The following is a 22009-nucleotide window of genomic DNA, read 5'->3' as shown; positions in this document are numbered from 1 at the left end:
TCACCCTTAGGTGGCTACTCCAAAGAGCTGCCAATCTATCCTGGGGTGGGTAAGAAAACCTTGAATGGATGTAGGCCAGCCTTAGTGCAAATGATAACCAGGCATGGGATTTATTTCATCTACAAACTCCTGAGGTCAGTGTTTGCTCATGAAGCTCAGAAGTCATCATCTCTTCACTGCAGGAATTCCTGAGTGACTTCCGTGTCTCATATGGTATGGGAGATCAGAGGTGTGTATTGTGGTCTTTGCTGGCATAAAATACCTGTGCTTCTGTGAAGTGGGAAACTGCAAAAAGTGGGGCAGTTTTTTGTCGGAAAAACTTATAGACTGCATCAGCACTGTTTGACTCAAACTCTTGCTTTGCTCTGTTGTGTTAATTAGGTGCTATTTTGAGTTTGATGGGGGTTGCAGTGTTAACCAGACCCTTGTCTTGTTGTTACCTCTTTAAACAGTTTACTTGACACCAAATCCTGCGACACATTTATCTCCGTTATTAGTGGTTTTCAGTGCTGAAGTATTTTTAGCCTGGTAAAAAGAAAGGAATCCACTAGCAGATACGCTTAAAGGTTTAAGTAGGGCTTTCACTGCAGTTTTTCGTACTGCCTTGGATGTTGGCTGCCTGGAGTGAGTGTAGGGAAAAAACCTCAGTGTGACTGTGTCCTAGCTGGTGGCGTCTGTTTTTCTAAGACAGAATTAGATGAGATCATCTGGCACTACTGTTGAAGTTTTCTCTCTTTTCCATTAGAACAGAACAAAAGGTAGATAAGGGTGATGACTGAAATGGTGAATTTTCTGCCTCTGACACCCACTTGCATATGTGTAACCCTCTTCTGGAAAATTAAAAACATAACATGAAGTGTCAGCCACTCAGGTCTTACCAATTGACACCAGTCCTGAGCTGTAAAAAGCCCACTGCTTTCCTCTTGCTTTCTGGTTATAGGTTTTGTGCTATTTGGCGTGTAGTCAAGATGGCTTGGCTAACTAATTCCAGCACTTACTGAACTGGAGACAGAAAAAGAGATGTTTGTAAGAGGAGAAATGTAGAAGAAAGAATGGCATCTGCTTTTTGCAAGGAGAGGTTTTAGTTGATGTTGCTAATAATATTTTTCATTTCATGACACTGGCAAAACTTTCTCTGTAGTTTTCATTAGTGGGAAGAACGGAAACAAAAAAATATGATTCAGTTTTGATCCTTCTAGACCATCTGTCCTCTTGGTCCTTTGACCCTTTTGTATCTTCTAGATAAACAATTTCCAGAAAGTAGTGGTAACTTGATGTACTTAAAATTTACCAGTCTGAGCACTTTCATGGCATCTGTCATGCTTCATTCTACATCTCCTATTTCCAGAGTATTCTTGGGGTTTGGGGTTTTGGTGGAGTTTTTTTTGTTTGTTTTTGGGTTGGTCCCCCCCCGCCATGATGCTCCATGGGGTAGAACCAAAACCTTGACGAAATGTGATTGGTTCTTTTACTTTAAAATACCAGATTATTTAAAGTGATTTATTTCCTGTTTGTTTGTTTATTTGTTTGTTCCTCAGTTTTGTGACTGTTGCTTTTATAGCTGTGTCTCTGTGTAGTGGCCTGAATTAGATTTCATTACTTTGGAAAACAGACCGCTGCCTCACACCCTTAGTTTCATGCGCAGCTGAGCTGAAATTTTGCACATGTAGTAAAGACAAAAAATAATAACTTAAGTTCTCTGAGAAAAAAACTGGCATGTTTTTAAAAATGGGATGTTGCAGTGTGATTGCACTATTGCTGGGACATTAAAGTGGTTTGGTTAGTTTCCTTTTTACATAGTTCCTAGACCAGATTCCTTCCATGTTCAGTTTGCTTTTACAAAGTGATAGTTTTTAGATATCTTGAAACCTAGTTACTGAATGTGACAGTTTTGCAATGGGTTAAAAATAAGGACACTTTATCTTTCTGCAGCTAATGCATTGATTGGAGTTGCCAAGCCTGTATATAAATATGTCAAAAAACCTTCAGGGCAAAAAGGGCAAAAGCTTTGCAGCACCTGGCTTGTAGGAATACGCTTTGATTTATGACAAAATGGATGAATGGTTGCAACAGATCTATAAAATCTGTTGAGAAATTCTTTAGTTAATTTTTCAGTGTCTAAACAAATTAAAAAATGCATTACCCTTCCCTCAAATTTATGACCGCATTTGAAGCCCAGTTGAATTTTGCCTTTCTAAAGGCTTCAGTAGGCTTTGGATCACACTAATAATTTAAAAAGAAGACAAATTCATGTCTTCACATGGTTAGAGGTAGGGGAAGCCTGTTGGATTTTATTCTTCATCCACCATGAATTTTTCTTCGCTATTTATGTGATGAAGCCTCCATCAGCTGCTTGAGGAAACCTTCCCACCTTTTGGTAGAGGTTTCTTCCCCAAGGCTCAGCATCCATGTTCACTCCCTGATTTGAATCCCCCACTCTTGGTTATTTCCCGTGCTGACAGGTCATCCAAAATCTCACGTGGAAAACTGAAGCTGACCTTTGAGGACACAGGGCTGTCGCCTGCCTGTGGAGTTTGTTTCTAAGTATTATTCTCTTTCCTCTCTCAGGCTAGAGCTAGGCAGACGTTGTCCCTGCCTTTTTAAAAGGCAGTTGCCTTTGGGGTACAAGAGGGGACAAGTCCTGCTTTGTTCTTCCAGCTCTACCTGCCATAAGCGCAAGCCTGTGCACCAGCTGGGATGCTCTCCTGTATTCTCTTCTTCAGGGTAGGGTAAGCTCTTTGTAGCACTGATGGGGGAAAGAGGGATAGCACCTCCAAACCAAGTGACCTGTGTTCCTCCTGACAGGAGGAGTAATTGCTGCTGTCATCGTTGCTAACTTTAATATAAATACCATGTTTTAAAGAGCATAAGTAGGATCAGGCTTAATGCCATGGCTCTGCAAACAGAACCGATTGGAATATATATTCTGTTCAGCATGTGTGTTGTGGCAAACACAGTGGGATCTTGCCCTACACTGAAAGTGCAGCAGTGTTACAACTAATAAACAACAACGTCTAATAGTTATTGGCTTATGACTTTAAAAGTCATACACTTTACTAGGGATTTTGTGAATTGACAAACATGCTGTTCAGCTTTGCATTTCCACTAAGGAGACTGTACCAGGCTTCTCTGCATCTTTGTACTGAGATGATGACTTGAAGTCATTAACCATAGTAAAACAAATAAGAAATTAGATAAGTAAGTTGGACTTCAGTGATTAATGGCTTGTTTTAGGATCCTCGTCACTGCTCCAGGCAAGTGAAATAGATAATGAGGGCTGCCTGAGATTCCCTCGCTTGTGCCAGCACAAGAGGCAAGTTAATTTTGGAGCTCAAGCAGAGATGTGACACTAATCAGAAAAAGGAAATTCCCTTCCTAACTCTGCCACAAACTTCTGGTGATGCATGGAACAAGTTGCTTCTCTCTTTCCGAAGAACCAAAGAAATACTGATTTCCCATCACCTTCCCATGTTTTTTCCCAGAAATGTTCACTTCTCAAGAGTCTCCATCTCTCCATAAAAAGGGCAGTGATTCTGACTGAATTGATGGACTTGTACTTAGATCTCACTATATTAATTTCTTGTTGCGTAGGTGATTTCGAACAGCCTGGAAATTGTTATCCTGCTTTGAGTAAATCCTTATTTGACAGACGAATGATACTTTTCTCTCTGATACTTTTCAGTTCAGTTTTTGTCTTCCATTATGGTCCCAGATTGGTATCTCTGTATGGTTATAATTTGAAGTGAGGGAATGTTCAATGGTCTAGTCTCTGCTGTGACTGTAACCGGACTCTTCTCCGATAAACTGGGCAGCATGTGGTTTTTAATTTTTTTTATTTAACTACGAGATATGAAGTGGAATGAAATGAGAGGAAATTGTACCATATGGCGTTCATTTTCCATAAATCGCATTTCTTACTCCCCTCTTGTGTGCCTAGGAGATTATTTTTGAGTGCAGTTCAGGATGCAATGTGTGGGCAGGGTATGGCCCGAGCCTTGTGTCTCTCTTCCAATGTGGGCTCTGACATATAAGGGAAAAATCATGGCACTCGTTCTCTTCCTGTCATTTCAGCATCATCACCATAACATTCGTAGCTCTCATTTCATCCTACTAAGGCATAGGAAGATTTTCTGTGTCAGGATATGAGCTAGGGTATGAGTACAAAACCAGAAGTAATGGAATTCCTTTCTCTTTCATCATCTCTGCCCAAGGAGCTGCTTGTGTGCTTGGAGCATCCTGCTGGAAGTGGTGGCAGCCAAGAAGTCAATTACTGCCAGTTATTTGGAGACCCACATGATGAACCCTGAGGATGGGGGAGCTGAAAGGCAACTGAGCCTTCTTGCACATTTTCCACCTTCTGTTGGTGTTAGGCAGGGTTCTTGGTTAGCAACTGGCTTTCTTGTGCTAGGATGCCATCAGTGAGACTTTTCAAACCACACTGGGGCTGGGAGGAGTCATGCTGGGATAAACCAAAGACAATCAATAGCATCAAGAAGATCCAAAATTTCTTAGGACCAAACCTCATTTTACCATATGCTGCAGAACTCATCCTTGTACTCCAGTTGAGCCAGACTTTCACAGCTCAAGCCCATCTTATTTCAAGGAGTTTGGAGAATTGGAGCAGTTTGGGCAGTATTTAGTCATCTGTGATGTGAACACGTAAAGCAGTTAGGGAAGTGAAGACAAACAAAGCTGTTATTTCATTGCAAAGCCTTGTGAACTGTTTATGAATTTTGTTACTGATCATGAGGGAGGAGAACGGTTCCACATAGTCTTCAGCATCAATTGCTCCTGTTGCTCTACAGGAAGTTTTGACATTTCAGTGTGTTTTTCAAATGTATTTTCATCCAAAATAAACTGAAATATCAGATTTCAAACGTTGGTAAATCACTTACCTTGAAAAAACGGTGAGGGTTCAGATCAGATCAATAGAAAGGTAATTTTTATTTGACCTCCTCTTTTGTTTTCATAAACTTATAGTGAAAAATAACTCAGTTTTTGAAATGTAGAGTTATTTCTCATTTTCACGTGTGTCAAAATAGGATAGGTTGAGCATTCCCATTCTTTTCTGAGATCAGATTTCCAGAAATGAAGCATTTTCTGAACACTTTAAGAAATGGGAAGTGTCAACAAGAAAAATCATTAGGAAATTCTCAAGTAGGTTTCCAGTAAATGATGTCTTGCTTTGTATTGCCAGCCTTAGGAATGTAATAAAGGCTGAGGTTTTGTTTTACATGTGGTCCTTACATAACTTAATACTGAGTGCTTCAGAAGCAGTGAACCCTCCCTTGTATTTAGGGAGGGAACACACTGAAAGAGCAGGAAGCCAAATTTTCTGGAAGGACTAACCTAAGGTTACAGAGGAAGTCCATTCCTCATCTAAAAATAGGATTTCAGTCTCTCGATGCCCAAGTCAGTCTTTGGTAATGAAACAGAAGGGATATTCACTCCAATTGGAGTAAACACTTCCAGAAAACTTTCAGTGCCGAGCATAATGATGTAGCAGTTTCATTTTAATCCTGCTTATTAAATGCAGATGCTGTATTCTGCACTGTCCAAGAAACAGATTCCACAGCTGTCTCACCATGTAAGTAACTTCTTAAGAGAATTACCACACTAAATTCATGCAAATAAATTTATGTAGATGCAAGAATGTTTGCAGGACATTGCTCTGAAGGAAAATGGCTCTGGCCCCACTTACAGGGTGTAAAGGCCTTCTTTTGTATGAAAAAAAAATCTTTAATTGGAGCGTGACTTTCATTGGCAACTTCTGGTTTTGTTTTCAATATATGCCTCTGTGCTTAATGATGAGACAAAAAATTTTTATGAGCAGAATTCAAATGTTCTGTTTTAAACTCATATAGTGGAAAAAAAAAAGCCTATTAAGTATAAGACAGAAAGGACCATTAGGTATATTTCGGTAGGTACAGGAAGGGAGGTAAAATTAGCATTTATTCATTATTTATCGACTTTTTAATATGTATGACTTTTTTTTTTTCTTCATTCTTCTTAAAATTCCTGAGCCTTCAGATGCAGTGAGATATCATTTCACATTTTTTCTGGGAGAGTTAACTTTGGCATTGTTGTTTTTCCTACTGGCAGGCAATATGTTTATCTGATGACACCGATGCAGACACTGGGTCCTTTAGCATCAGCGTGGATCTCATAATAAAATTCTGAGAGATGGAATAGTGCATTGGAAGGCTTGTGTTCTTATGGTAGTAACTTTGCAACACTCTACATCTCTGAGCAGATATGATAATGCTGAATATCTGACTTGGGCTGAATCTTTGTCTAGAATTTGATGGGGGAAAAAAAGAGTGCTACCATTTTGAGAACGTGATTAAGGAAAATAGCTTGGTCTCATCTGCTGGGTGGTCTTTGACAGTGGGCTAGCAGGCTGCAAGGACCAGGTCTCTTGTGAGGAAAAAGAGCAAAAGCTTTTTGTAATGCACAACAAAAGGAGTTTTTATTCTTCAAGGAGTACAGGATATGGCATGTGACTGTAGATGCTATTCCTCCTGTCTCACAGGCTTGGGTAAATAGCAAATTTGTATTTAGAGTCCTCTCTGCTCCGAAATACAAATCCAGAAACAGAGAGAACCATTCCACTTCTACTCTGTGCTGGCCTATGGGTTAAGGAAGGTCTCCAGGTACTGCAGATATGCTCATATTCCACTGAGGGCAGTCAGAAACAAGATCACTCTTGCTCCCAAGCAGTGTGTAGGATGTAGTGCTTCACACTGGGGAGGACAAGGGCATTTCTTTTTTTTTGTGCAGGCAGTTGTCCCTAGACCACCGGGTTTGGACCCAAAGGGCACATGTTTGGAAGTCTTAGTTCTGGGATAAGCTTATGTGGGAAAAGCCTTGAAGGAGCTTAAGTCAGAGCTCATGAACACCAAGACTCTTAGCTCTAGGACAAGGCTTCTGAAAGCCAGAACTTTTTCTCTCCTTAGAAAATTTGTGTAGAAGAACTGAGCAATCTAACAAGAAATCATATCAATTAGAGATGTGCTTTAAATGTATTAATCATTATAAAAGCGTGAACTTCTGTGCAAAATGGAACAAAAATTGGTTGATATTATGGCACTGATATTTCTGTGTGTCATTTTCACTCCTGTAAAATTGTACATTGTAATTTTCTAATGCATTTAATATAACTTTAAGAAACTTACGAACTCTAGGAGTCTGCTGATTCCATTGTACTGCCTTTGTAGAAGTACAGGGATTGAGAACTGGTGTTATAAAACATGAAAAACACAGTTGGAATGTTAGATGGATAACAATGGTGAACACCATTTTCTTCATTCAGGTGAATGATGCGATCATTTTGATTAATCATTTTCCTTTCTTATTTTTCAGTGTCTGTCAATAATACTGTTGTTGTAGTGTACTCTGACTAAGTTCGCTGCAGGTGCAAGCAGAAGTCCAGGATGTGTTCTGCGGTCCTGGGAAGCACACTTAGGTGTGAGCATGTGGCTTTCCAATGCAGGCTTTATCTTGCTGTACCTGAGAGCAAGGATGGAAGTAAGAAGTGTGAGCAGCCAGAAAACAAAACTGTGCTAAGATGTGCTTCTTCCTGGCAAGCCAGTTGTGTGCATGGTCCCCCAGCACAGTGAAGTGGCACCAGCTTCAGCAGAGATAGTTATTGTGACTAGCTGGTGGGTCCCGCACTGTCCCTCAATTAACAGGGCAGGAGAGCAGCCAAGCACTGTAGAGCTTCTTTGTTTCAGGACTTGATTTCTCGCTTCTTCCTTACTAAGCCTTTGATTTTCGTCCATCTCTGAGAGGGCTGACAGTTCTCTTGTGTTTTGGTTACACCCTCTTTCCCTAGTCTCCTGGTAAGTGCACCTTGCCATTCTCCCATCTTTGTGTCTCCTTTCTTTCCCCCTCCACCCTTGCAAGTTGTCTGCCTGCCCGTGGTACTCCCAGCTCTCTTCACCTCATCTCCTGTGCAAAGAGTACTAGTGGGCAGTTTTATACCTTTCCTCTCTGCATGCTGTGTCTTGTGTCTATAGTTTGAGTCAGCGGATGGTGATGCAGCCGTGTTCAAATCACAGGGGCCATGATGACCTGTGCTTGCTGGAGGTCTGGTGGTGGTTAATGGGCAGTGCTGGGATGCTGTTCCCAGCTGTAGCAGGTGAAGCTGGAGAAAAAGGTGTAATGCGAGTTATTAATTGTGCATTTGTTTTAGCCTGCCTGATTCTGTAGCTGAGGGTCTAGTGTTGCCTTGAACCCTGGAGATTACAGAGTCAAGGTATTTGTAGATGCTTTGGCACTGGTGTTCATATCAAGAGCTATTAAAAATAATGAGATGCTCCAGCTTTACTAAAGATTTAAGAGGTACTCCTTGCGTCTCAGTATGAGGCTGATCTGATGCAGCTATCTTTACAACATCCCACAGTGTTTTGTCTTTATGAGTACATCTTGTTCTGGCTTGTTTCAGAAATCTGCTCTTAGCTCTAAGGTCTGCAATTGTTGGCCTGTAATTAGTACTGATATTGTGATGCTATTACTGCACTGGTCTAAACTGCTGGCTGTTTTTAAATATGACCTTGTTCAGGTTTTTTTTGCGTACCTTATTGCTCTCACCATGAATCAGCAGGCTGCTGATTATAAAATAATGCTGTCTTTTTGATCAATTAGTGCAGGCTCATATAAATACCAGTTAGCCAGTATTTACACAAGTGTATCTTTATATGCAGACTGTGGTCAATGTTCTCTTCTGTGTCATCTGTGGGTCAAGTAATTGAGTGGATTTACACTCAATCTGCAGAGAAATCAGATAGTTGGCATACACCAGGTCATGTGGGTAACATTTACCATAGTTGAAACTGAACTGTTGGTTAAGAAGCTAAATAATATTAACACCCTGACCAGAAAAAGTGAGGTTTATTCCTTGTGGAAGACTAACACAGTAAGCCCGATTTCATGAAAACTTGGGTAAAAACTAGGATGTGTACTGTGGCTGAACCCTACAGCTAATGCCGGAGTTCTCTTAACTTGTGTCTTCTCTTTGAATTATAAAATGTTAGCCCTCTCGTAGCTGTAGCATCCTTGTATACCGGTTAGTATTAATCATGCATTGTGCAGCTTTTGTAGGTAAGTGGCAGCTTTTTATTATGGAGATCTTCTTTGAACACCCTTAGGTTTTATTCACAAATAAAACTGCATTCTCTTTTTTTCTCAGTGCTTTCTTTAAAAAGAACTTGCTTTCCATTACACCTCTAAACCAAGATCAAGAGGTGTTAAATGTAAAAACCCTCTGAGCCTGATGAAGAAAAAGCCCATGCAGCTGTTAATGATACAGTCCTTAATTCTGCAGGAGAAACTTCTAAGACTTTAATAACCCAGAGAGCAGGCAACTCTACTTAAACATGCAGGTGGAATGAGAGGTAATTAAAGCTAAATTAGAAGCAGGCAGATTCCATCTGTGATTTTAGAATCTCAGGAAATACTTACCTTAGAAAGGAAGGCATCAGAGCACAGAGCCAGAAAAATCAAAATCAAAAGGCTACCTCCAATATGGTAGCATACTAAGCAAGTAATCACAAAGATAAAAATGGGGTTGGAAAACAAAATGGAATTCACCCTAAAGTAAAGCTAGATCTGGGGAGACTATATAGAAAGAGAAATACTTGAAAGATGTAGTTTTGGCAAAAAAAAATCACAGGAATGAGAGCATGCAGTTAATCAGTTATGAAGTAGCAGTTTATATGAATTATTGTTTATAATTTGATAGCATTCAGAAGTATCAACAACAACTGAGCCTTTCATTTTTTCTGTAGAATCTGTCAGTTTTACCTGCACTGTCTGGCTAATTGTTGATTAAATTTCAGGAGTTTTATGAAGCTTAATTCATTCATTGTTTAAAGAACTTTGATGTTCCAGGCTTAAAGATGTCATTGATATAAAAATAATGATAAGCACTTATATTTTAGTAATATTTCTGGATTCAGTTGATGAATCTTTCTACATGTGTCCCCATGCACATTCGTGAAAATGTGCACATTTTCAGTTTCAGATTTCAATAATTTGTTCCCTGCTCTAATCTTTTACACCGTGCATCGGAAAGAAATTGAATGTTAAAAAAACCCTGTGTTTCTGTATAGTGTTATTTTAAATCTTACTTACATTTCAGTTGAGCAAAATACATCCTGAGAGATGGCTGACCAGGAGTGAAACTGCTGCACGCCACGCAGTGGCAAGAGTTCCAAGCCTGTGACCCCACCATCTAGAGGGTTGCCAGTTGCTTTCCCTGTAGAATACAACAGTGTGTTCTGTGAGTGGAGAAAGGATGTTTCAGTTCTTGTGTAGAGGGGTTGTATCCAGCTGTTGGAAGAGAGAAGACCTCATGACTGGGGTAGTCGAATGTTGTGCATTCAATCACAAAATCTGAAGATGTTGTAAGTGATCTGGAGAAAATGGAGTCAAGACACTCCTGAGCACCTCCCGCTACAGCGATCACGGCCTCATTTCTCTAGGTGTGATCATCCTGTGGATGATCATGCAGAGACATGAAATGCTAATGTGATTGTTCATTAGAATGAAAAGCTGCCTCACTTCAATAAGAGACCGCGGCTAACAGAACAGGAATATTTCTCAGGCAGTTTTCCTCTCACTGATTACTGAGCATTCTGCCTTCCGTGGGAAAGCAGAAGAGAAACCCTCCTAAAAAAAATTGTTTATTGTGTAAATTGAAGTGTGGGGGCTTTTTAAAATTATTTTTTTAGTTCTGAAAGTATTTATTGTCTATGGGGAAATAAATATAGCTTTATTAACCCTGCCAGGAAATACTGCTGAATATCATCAACATCATTTTAGTGTTTCATTTCTGAATGCATACACGTGAAAGTTCTAGGCCTCAATGAGCTTTCTAAGTGATTAATAGAAATCCTCATTTTGCCCCACTCCATAACCTTCTTGTTTTATATGAGCTGACTCTTGTAGCTTCTTTCTAAACTTCTGGAAGTCATGTACCCCGTTTGGTCATCAGGGCATTCCTGTAACTTGAACTACATCATCCCCATCTTGAACAGCTGCCACACACTTGACTCCTGAGCCTCACTTCTGCTTGTCCCTATGCTAGAAGGTGCGTAGGGCAGAAACCCCTCCTGCCCTATTCCTGCTGTGGCTGTCTTAAGAAGTCAAAGTTATTTTTTATTTAGTTTTTGGCTTTCTTGGCGACTGGAAACCCACAGGTGCTATAAAAGGGGAGAATGGGTCTCTTAGAGTGTCTTGGAAAGAGAAAGGCTACTGACTTCTGTTGGTGTGCTGCAGGCTCCGGAGTTGAAATCTGGGTACTGCGAATCAGTGTACCTCTATTCCCTGACAAAGTAGAGCTTGAAGATTAGTAGAGTGAAGGGAAAAAACTCCAGCTACTTCTATTTCTTCAGTAGGGGTCCGTCTGTCTTGTTGCCAGGTTGTGATACAGTTGTAAGTCTAGTTGCATTGACTCATACTCTCTTTTCCTAATGATGCACAGAGATCAATTATCTATATGTTGTTCCCAGTGCATGTATCTACCTTTCTTGTAGTCTCTCCTGAGGGGTTGTTGACATTCCCGTGGAGTGTGAGAAATGGATGGGACTCTTGCGAGTGACCTTTCTAGTAATCTGGGAAGAGATCCTGGGTGGGAAACTGGGAAATTGTTTCTCTTCCCTTGCAGTTTTTTGTGATATATATGCATGTGAGATCTCTCTAAAGGGGTTTTAATTTCTTTTTGATTTCTTTGTTAAAAAATGTGTCACACATCTTCTGATATGCTTATGGCTAATGTGCAGCTGAGCAAACTTTTTGATATCATGTCAAGACTGGAGAATAGAGGAGAGGAAGATGACTCATTCTGAGTGAAGGTAAAGGTGTGGGAAAAATATCCAGAATATGCCTGCCCCCTTTACCCTGAGGCAGTGGTTACCTCCATGGACCACCGAGGATCCCAGTTATACCCCCAGATATGGCAGAGAATCAGCATGTGCTCATCTATGGTACTTGTTTTATTCGCATTCATTTGCTACCACTCACTGTTACTTATTAGAGATGCTTGCAATGAATTATATATTCTTAGTTGTTCCACTAAGGACGAAGCAATGTACAACACTGTTAAACAGAGCATCTTCCTTCAATCGTATTATGCTATGTTTTGCTTTCTTACTGAAGATTCTTGACTTTTCATTAAGTTAAGATACTTATCTTAACCCTATGTGGACTGGAATCTGCATGGTGAGAGAGAAATCCTATCTCAGGCCATATTGCTATGGATGGAATGTACAAGTGCTCAAGCTCATTGGATTCGTTTTTCAAGAGAGCCAAGTGGCTGGATCTGCTGGACCATTCACTCGCAGCAGCGGGAGCAGGACAGGCTGTGGTGAGGCCCAGATAATGTGTTTATCAGTGAGGCTGCTGATTCTTGCAGGGCATTCTTGCATCATCTGGCTTTAATAATATGCTGATTGCTATATTAGAAAAATGCTTCATTAACACTTGTTACTTTTATTAGGTTTGTTTTGACTGGACATAGTGACACATTAGGAAATAAAAGGACTTTCTATACAGAAACAGAGTTAACATTCTTTATCTTAGCTTAACTTGGCATAGCACAGTGATGCCACTGAACCTTGCTTTTGCAATATCTTGGACTTTGAGCATTTATTCATTCTTAACTATGTGAAACTTATTTTCATGAATATATTGAACAGGCTGGATCAATCAGCGGAGGCCAATGGCCTGAGGTTTAAGAAGGCCAAGTGCAGAGTCCTGCACTTGCTGCACAGGTTATTGTGTCCCACTACAGGCTTGGGGAAGAGTGGCTAGAAAACTGGCTGGCAGAGAAGGACCTGAGGGTGTTGAACAACAGAGGACTGAACATGAGCCAGCTGTGTGCCCAAGTGGCCAAGAAGGCCAATGGCATCCTGGCTTGTATCAGAAACAGTGTGGCCAGCAGGACCAGGGAAGGGATTTTCTCCCTGTACTCAGCACTGGTGAGGCTGCACCTTGAAAACTGTGTTCAGTTTTGGGTCCCTCACAACAAGAAAGACATTGAGGTCCTGGAGCGTGTCCAGCGACGAAGCTAGTGAAGGGGCCTGAGAACAAGTGTTATGAGGAGTGGCTGAGGGAACTGGGGTTGTTTAGCCTGGAGAAGAAGAGGCTGAGAGGAGACCTTAACACTGTCTACAATTGCCTGAAAGGAGGTTGCGGAGAGGTGGGTGTTGGTCTCTTCTCCCAAGTGACAGGTGATAGGACGAGAGGGAATGGCCTCAAGCTGTGCCAGGGGAGGTTCAGATTGGACATTAGGAAAAATTTCTTCACTGAAAATGTTATCAGGCACTGGCACAGGCTGCCCATGGAGGTGGTTGAATCACTATCTCTGATGGTATTTAAAAGATGGGTAGATGAAATGCTTAGGGATATAATTTAGTAGTGGACAGGTACAGTTGAGCTTGATGGTCTGAAAGGTCTTTTCCAACCTAGTGATTCTATGATTCTCACTTATGCTGAACAAATATTTAAAAATACTTATTTCATCCCTAATTTATTTTTTTCGGAGTCTTACTGTGGCAGAATAAGAAACAATCCACCGGTAGTGTTATAGCTTTGTCTTGTGGTTCCACGTGCTTTCCAGTAAGCAGAAAAGTTTTGTCTTTGTACTATGTCAGGCCAACGCTCTTGTAAGAGGTGATGTGATGCTGATTTATTAGGTTGGCTGATCTGTTTTAAAAGAATTGAATTGCAACCTGAGGTGTGTGCAGCATATCAGTAAACAGCAGTGTTGCTGTCTGCAGATATTTCTAGGGTTTGATTTGCTTAGATGTTTTTTTCCTGTTTCATTACTGATACTTAATGAAGAAAGCAGACTTCTTAAAGGCAGATAGGAGTTACCAGTTTGGATCACACTAGTAGTTCACCAACTCTAGTTCTGATCACAACTAAGTGCATGGGGGGAGGCATAGTAATATGCACCATAGCATGTACTTCATAACTTGTCTCCACAAAAGTTACCTGCTTAACCTTCCCCCTTTCCCCTCTAACTGTGAAGATGTACTTTCTAGCATTATTTTCAAATTTTCTATTCTTAAGCTGAGCTACTTTTGCAGGGTTGGTCTCATACAGAATTGTTTGGGTCCACGAGTTCAAAGCCATTTCCTGACCCTGCAAGTTAGGTCCTGACTGTTTGTGCAGACTTCGGTGGCAGCTGATCCCCAGGGAACCATGACAGATGCAGGATGTCTGAGACATGTCTGTGAAAGGAGAGGAAATGTCTTTAGGACAGAAAGAAATCCTGCAAAAAAGCTAGGAACAAACAGATTTGGGAATTAATCTTGCATAGCAAGGAAACCAAGTATCAATGAGGCTGGATGGAAACTTCTTTGTGAGCTTTATATTCTTGGAATACTAATTCAGTCAGATGGCAGTGGGAGTGGAAATACCTTTGCTGGCTGTTTTTCTGTGGGAAATCCACCAGCCTCTAGTGAATATTTTCTTGCCAGGTCATGTTCACCACTCCTTGCTGTTTTGCTGGCTACCTGTGAGTCAGATGTTCACAGCACAGTTTTGACATTTCACATCACCCAAGTGAACCTAACAGGGTTTTAAGGTACTTGATGTCATCCAGACCGTTCAACAGCTAAGCATAAAGGCTGTTAACCTTATTTCCTCCATCCATCAAGTCTCTGTTTACACAGATGTCAACAGGTGACAGCAACATGTAGAAACATGTGCTGATGCAGGAGGCATGTCTACAAGAGGTGAGCCTGGCTGTGCTGTAGAGGCTGTACACTTCAACTAGCCCAGCTGAAAAAAAAAAAAAAGGGAATTGAATCAGGTATTTTTGTACATTCTTGTAAATAAAGAGAATTGCTCAAAATGCCTCTTCCTTGAATGCCAGAGGTGTCAATCAGTAACCCAAGGCAGCATCCTCGCTCACATCCTCAGTACTAGGGACAGCCGATAACTCCCCAAGGCTTGCTCTGAAAGCTTCTGCTGCACTTGTTCAGCCATGCTTGAGGCTTCTTCTGATGCAAGCCATCTCTCCACGCTTCTCATGCTGAGCTGTCACTCACACACATATTTCTGACTAAAGCCATTCTCTGCAGAGCTTCACCGTTCAAGGTTCAACAGCCTTTAGCCCTTCCCTTTAGGTTTGGGAGGAGGGGAGGGATGAATACATACATTTCTGTCAACAAATATCTGTCAAGAATTCTAGCTAGCTGGTACCCAAGACAGCTGTGTGTCTCCAGCTCCTTCACATATATTTTTTAGATTTCTGTGAATTCTGGATTTTTTTAAAATTTTATTTTATTTTATTTTAATCCTTTTAGGAGACTAACTTCCCTGTTTTACCAATACTGGACTTTATTAATTTCAGCCAAAAATTTTCAATGACTTCTGGCTGACTTGCAGGTTTTGATGGGTCAACTGAAACTGCACTCTTTGCAGATAAACTGTTAATATACTGACCCAGTCTTTTGTGCTAGTCTAGTGTCATTTTTACAGCAAGCTGACATCAGCTATGCCCTGGTAAAATACATTTCCTATGTTTGGTTTTTTTTAAAATCAACTTTATCAATTGATAACTGGGTAAATTTTCACAAACTTTTTTCATCACTGTCATGAAGACACTGCTCTGGATTTGAGATGTACGTGCATCTATCAGTTTCAGTTTGATTAGGAAGGTTGAGTATCCTCAGCTAAAGTGGACACTCATTAGAAATTCAGGAGTACTCGCTGAAAAGGTTAAAAGAACTGGGGAGCACTAAGTATTTCCCTTTCCCCAGCTCTCCTCAGACTGAGTGGAAGAGATGGATGCTGTTTCCCAGATAGCTATGTACGAAGCCATTTATAATTATTTTATAATAAAACCGTGGCTTGCAGTGTCTTAACTTTTTTTTCCTGAATATGCAAGGAACAGTTTCCATGTTTGATAAAGGTATTTTCTACTGTCTAATTTGATGTTATTAAAACAAGGCATTACTACTGAAATGGCCTTAAATGAGGCACTTTGTGTAAGGACAGGAGAGCAATAAAACCAAAACAATGTGCCTCTAATACATAGCCCAAGACCATGCAGATTATTTAAAGGGCCTAGGTAGATTTGGTATCTTTTAATTAGCAGCTTAACATTAAGCTGTACTAATGCCCAGTTAACCTGAACCGTTACTAATGCGCTATCTAAATACACGTTTATGCAGGTTGTTACTTCCCAGTTGCTGGAGGCAAGGCGATACTGGAGAACCATACAAGCATTTGCGGTAATGTTTGGGACTAATTGCCCCTTCAGGCTTGGCCTCACCAATTGCATGGGTTTTGTGATCTTCAGTGATTTATTTTCCACAGAATCAGAGTCAGAATATATGAAAGCAATCAAGTAGGTTTGCTTTTTAAAAGTATCATCTGTTGTTTGTTTTCAGCAAGTGCCGAGGCAATGGTATATTTGGGCTGCTGCAGACAGGGTCCAGTTCTTGGCTTAGTTGAGCTTTGTGACTTGAGTGAATTCTTTCTGCCAAGACACTCCACAATATTCATTAATTTTTAGCTACATCAAAGTTTGGGGGCAGGACGTACAAATTCTTTGAGGCAGCATTTAGATGTATTGCATCCTCTCTGCCAACTTTTGTACTTAGCAGCTGTGAGTCAGACCTTCCAAAGTAATGAGATTAAAAACAGTGACTTTCTCTCTTTGCCATCTGTTTTATGTGTCGTCAGGTGACACTCTTGACAGATTTTTAGCTTTTCTTTGTAATCACAAATTTTACACTATTAAAAAAATAAGAAAGCTGAGAATCTTACTTAGTTTTATTATTCTGGGACTGGGAGCTTGAGAAATTCCAAATGTTGGAAAATTTGAATAAAATCAAGAAACCTGATAGGGCTGCAGCAGGACAATAGAGCCTCCTTTGGTCCTATGTGCAAGCCTGCAGGAGGGCTTGTGTGCCTGTGATATCAATGAATCAAAGTTTGTCAAGGGATCAAGGCTTCCTGACCCAGGAATCCAAGAGAACGCAGGCCAGGGTGACTGACAAGTAAATGCCACTGGGGAGACACACACCACAAGCATAGTCCCCTTGCAAAGTTTGTGTGGAATCCCAGCGCTGCTTGCCCATGTCCTCTGTATTCACTACCTGTGTATGGAGGGGCAGATGGTGAAACTACTGTACTTGAGCTGTACTCAAACCCTGTCAAAAATTGATTGCTTGGCCCATGTGCAGCTGTACTGTAGAGACAGCTGGTCTTCACATACTGCTTCTGAGTTATGTGCCATGAGAACTCTTATTCTTGGTATAGGAAAGGTCATGGTCTGACCTAACCTTTGTCTGTGACTGCTGCAGTCTTTATCTGCCCTTGAAGAAAAGAGAAGAAAGGAATATGTGTATTTCCTCTCTGGCAGTGGGTGTAGGGATTTATGTGTTCTTCACAGAGAACTGTGCAACGTTGGAAAAACAGTGTTTATAAGACAGAGCTCCTGATAACATTCTGACCTGGTTTTCAACTCCTTGTCAGAGCAATCTGAGCTATGAGGGCACAAGAATAAATCCTAAAATTAGCTATAGTGGTTTGCAGTTGACATTCTGGCCCTCACAAAATTTTGTAGCTGCCTCCAATAAGGAATTAAAATCAAAGGGTGCTGTTAACCTTGTATAATTCTTACACAATGTCCAAATAGGAGAATGATTGCAGAGAATGTTATGAGAAAAATTAGCCTTGCATTTCACAGGAATATAGTAGAAAGTTGTTATTTTTCTGAATTTCCATGTTTGCATTGCATTTAAAATTGATATTTCCTAACATAATTTAAATGAGTTGTGAATGTACTTCTCTGATTTAAAAAATGCGATTATTTTCTCCCGGTGAAGATTTGCACATCATCTGAATGATACACATTTCAGAAGCTGCTTGTGTTCTGCTGAAACGTCATTGTGCCAAGGATGAAGAATGGCATGTGTTAGAAACTCAGCAATGTAATTATGTGCAAGAACTCTGCTACAGCCTTTGGTGATAAACTACAGCTTAGATACAGTCCTTGAGGATCCAGGCAGTATTACCTTATGAGTTACTTAGCCTGGCTCACTGCTGAATCTCTTCTCTGTAGTCTTATACTGTGCAGTGTGCTCCCACCCTGTGGGAAATGCGAAGGCAGTGGCCAAAAGAGCATGTGTGTGATAAAACCATTTCCTTTCAGTATTTGTATTACAGTCTCGCTTCCTTTTTTTGGATGTGTACAAGTGAAAAGTGTCAGGTTTACATGCAGAACCCAAATATACTCTCTTAAATCGCACAACCCACACTTGGCATGCAAAGAGGGCTTGAGAGGAAGAGGTGGGTCATTGTCTTTTGCTTCTATTCTGGCAGATGTATCTGCTTAGATGCACAAGAGATCGCCTTATTTTTCTTTCTTTTCTTTAAACTACTAGAGGTGTACAGTAATGAGAGCTTTAATACTACCAAGGAACTGAGAAGATCTGGACCTGTGCTGAGATTTCCAGTAGGTATCATATTTAGTATATGGTCAGAGAAATGTTAAAGTGGTGAATTGTCTGTACTTCTTACTGAACTCAGTCTGAATACTTGGAAAAGATAATCTGATTTCAGAAGACTCAAAACAATCTGAAGGAAAATGGGACAATTGGGCGAAACAAAAGGAGATCTTATCAGGCTGAAGGAAGCCAGATTTTTCTCAAAAAAGGAGTATAATTAGGTAAAACCGAGAAGCCCATACTAAACCTGCTACAGGTAACTTTATTTTAGATGTTATAACTCACGTGGATTATTTTGAAAGTGGCTAACAAAATTATCTCTGCTCTTGTACCTCAGTCCAACTTAGTCACTGGCTACCAAGGCTCATAAGAAAAATAAGACCAAGTCTGAAGTATTGAGGATCCTAGAAATGTTCTTTACTGGATTACTTTTAGGTACTTCAAACTTTCTTGAATGAACTAGCATTCTGCATTCCCCAATGAACTTTTTTTAAGTCAGGTCTTTGACTTTTCTGTGCTTTAATTAGCAAAAATCGTATTCTCTAAGTTTTACTCAAAACTAGGTATAGCACATGACATTGTGTAACGTTTCTTTCTTAAAAAAAATGGGATAACAATTAGCCATTTCTCCACATGTGTTTTGTTTGCTGATGTGGAGTGCGAGCCAGCCCTCCTTGAAGCTGATCATTTGGCTAGAACGGCAGAAGGTAATCTATGGTCTTCATCAGATGAAGATGTAGGTAAAAACTGGAATACTATGTTCAGCTGAAGGACGACACTCTTCCTCTCTGTCTCCATACCTAATTTAAAGAATCCAGGCAGTTGGTAAACTGGTGAGAACAGACATTTTGCCAGTGCAGGTTCCACTTATGACTTAAATACCTTATGTGTAAGTGTACCATGGCAATCTGAGCCAGACAGATGCTTTAGATATTCCTCGGAGCATTCTTTCACAGGTGACACTGGGCAGCTCAGGTGGCAAGTCTTCCTCTTGTACCAGCAACACCAGGCACATGGCACAAAAGTAGCTGTGGATAGTGAGTGGGCCTGTGAGTTTGAAATCCCTGAGGAAATGACTTAAGAGAGGCTAAAGGCAAGATTAGGTGGTGCAGGACCCCCTGCGGCAACAATTTGGCCTTTTCTGAAGAGTGGATCAGATACGACTGCTTGAGATAATCCTTCAGCTCCTCACAGACTTACATGGACATTCACCTTTTCTGTGGCTGTTCAGGTACAGGAAACCCCTTGGTTTATGTGGGAGTTTGGACTTATGACTGAGGAGCCTTTTGAGTGTCCTGTTTGTGAAAAACTGTTTGGAAACCTGTGGTATATCTCCAGCCTTCTGGAAATCAGCTAAACTGTCTTGCTCTATTAATTTCTGCCTTTCCTAATCCCTGAGAGAGATTTTTTACCAGACAGAGCACAAGGCACAGACTCAAAGACTTGCAGCTGAATTTTGTTGTTGACTCATCGCATGCCTATTAGAAACCCATCTGCAAATAAGATAATTGTCTGTAATTTGGGTTATTTTATCTAAAGACCTCCATTTCCATTGCTAAAAAATAAGCCAAATACATATGACACAAGGATATTGTGTAGAATAACTCACTGTAACTAACTACTGAAGAGCTCTTTGCAGGTGTAGAGCGCTTGTTAGTGGCTAATTAGCATCCTTCAACTGTACTTTGAGTCATTAAAACTCCACTGTCCCAAATGAAACCAAATCAAGCTTTTATTCTAACCTGTACATAGAGAATAATTTTTTCCAGGCATAACTGTATGTAACTTGCCATTTGCTCTCATCTAATCCACTTTTTAGCTCTTGACAGCAAATTGAGTTCAATCTCATCTGTCTTGGTGGTGCAGTTGCTCCTATTTGCACATAATTAATGCATTTAATCCCAATTTTATTTAACAGATCAATTGCCTCATTTCAAGCAGCTGAGGGGTGAGAGCCTTAATCTATAAGTAGAGGTTAAAAATACCAGTATACGCCACACTCAGCAGGAATCTTTTTAGAAAAGGGATATGATGAATTGACTCCTTGGGAAGTAGCTTACTTGTTGCAGATATCACAAAGTTACAGAGGCCGTTTTTCCGAAGTAAGAATGTGCTTTGTCTCTTCCTATATACCCCAAAAGGGCATGTGCTTCACTTCTGAATATACCAAGACACATTGAACTATGATAATAGAGGATTTTCTTCCATCTTGGTTTCATTGGCTGGAGACAAGTTCCTTATTCATTTACTTGGAATGACTGTCAAAAGTAGCATAAAAATGCTGATCATTATTTGTGATTTCCCTGTGATGTTTATTACAATGTTTCACAAAAGTGATTTCCCTTATGAGGCAATTTCACGCCTTACTACTTGCTAAAGCATCTGGCTGCTACCTTCAAACGTACAATTTTTGAAGACGTTTCCACAAAAGCCTTTCCAGTTCCCGAATTTTAAAATATTCGGTATACTCCAGTATGAACGTTATTAAGCTTTTGAAACTCTAGATCTGCTATGCTTACTTCTAAATTTCATTTTCTAGAAATACTAAGTTACTTACAGCAATATGTGATTGATGATACTTCTGCAGCCTGGTGGAATCCAGTTATGTTTTTCAGCAAAAATTCCCTATTTGAGGGGTCACAGTGGAAGCATATTATCTTGGAAGTAGTTTTCAGCAGTTTCCTATTTTCTTCTCCTTGCATGTGCTCATTTAACTGTTTCAGCATTCATTTTGCTGTGCTGAAATCCTGTGTTTACAAGCTCGATTTCTAATCCAAGTGAATGCCATATTCTCATTTGTACCTTTTCAGGTGTTGTGGCTGAACTTGCATCTAAGCAAGAAAGCAGACGCTTAACCTAGAGCTCTTTGAAATAAAAAAATCAACCTTTCTGTTTACTTGTTTTGGGGTTTGTATTGAGTTAACAGCATATTCCAGTCAATTGCAAAAGCAGCACAGCCTTTGCCCCAACTTTCCCTGCCTCAAACCTAGCACAGAGCAGCCTGTCATTATTTCTTTCATCCTTCTGCCAGTGTTTTTCAGTTCAGCCTGAGTGTCTGCTGTCTGACGTTTCTGCCATGGGATATATATTTTAGAGTAAACAAGGTTTGGTTTAATTTCTCCAAGATAAATTACTTGGAAAAAAAACTTGTTGCTTGAAAAAGCTAATTGCACTTAGACAGTCTAAAGTGCACCAGTTAGTCTGTCTCATTTCAGAGCTGGAGGCACAAGTCCCTTGCATTGCTCTCTTGTCAAAGGCTGTTCAGAGTGAGTGCCATGGGAAATGGGAACCTGCTCTGTCAGGGTCAGCAAAGCAAAGGCATAGGCCATAATTCTAACTCCATTCAGGTGAGCTCTTGTGCTTCATGCTACAGAAAGGAACATGCTTGCTGTGCCATCTGAATTGGGGATGAGCCAGAAAAATAAACGGGAATCATTCAGTTGTGCCTGAAGCTAAATGTATAACTTATTCAGCAGTGTGAAGCTTGTATTAATGGAGAAGCAGGAAAGGTGCACGGTCAGATGCTAGTCAAATTTCTT

General features: G+C 40.4%; 1 protein-coding gene across 2 annotated transcripts in view; it reads left to right on the top strand.

Annotated features, from left to right (window-relative positions):
- Positions 1 to 22009, top strand: part of TMCC3 (transmembrane and coiled-coil domain family 3) — a 144368-nt gene that overhangs the window by 43178 nt on the left and 79181 nt on the right. The window contains exon 1 of one of the 2 annotated variants that reach the window (XM_054054722.1): positions 18356 to 18478. The exons of the other annotated variant lie outside the window; for it this stretch is intronic. The gene's annotated coding sequence lies outside the window, so the exon portion shown is untranslated. Of the gene's footprint in view, positions 1 to 18355; positions 18479 to 22009 lie in introns of those variants that run through there. 2 annotated transcript variants of the gene reach the window in all.

This window comes from Cuculus canorus, chromosome 1 (genome assembly GCF_017976375.1).
Source record: "Cuculus canorus isolate bCucCan1 chromosome 1, bCucCan1.pri, whole genome shotgun sequence".
Classification (NCBI taxonomy): Eukaryota; Metazoa; Chordata; class Aves; order Cuculiformes; family Cuculidae; genus Cuculus; species Cuculus canorus.
Note: the sequence above shows the minus strand (reverse complement) of the source record. Positions and strands in the feature narration are given on the sequence as shown.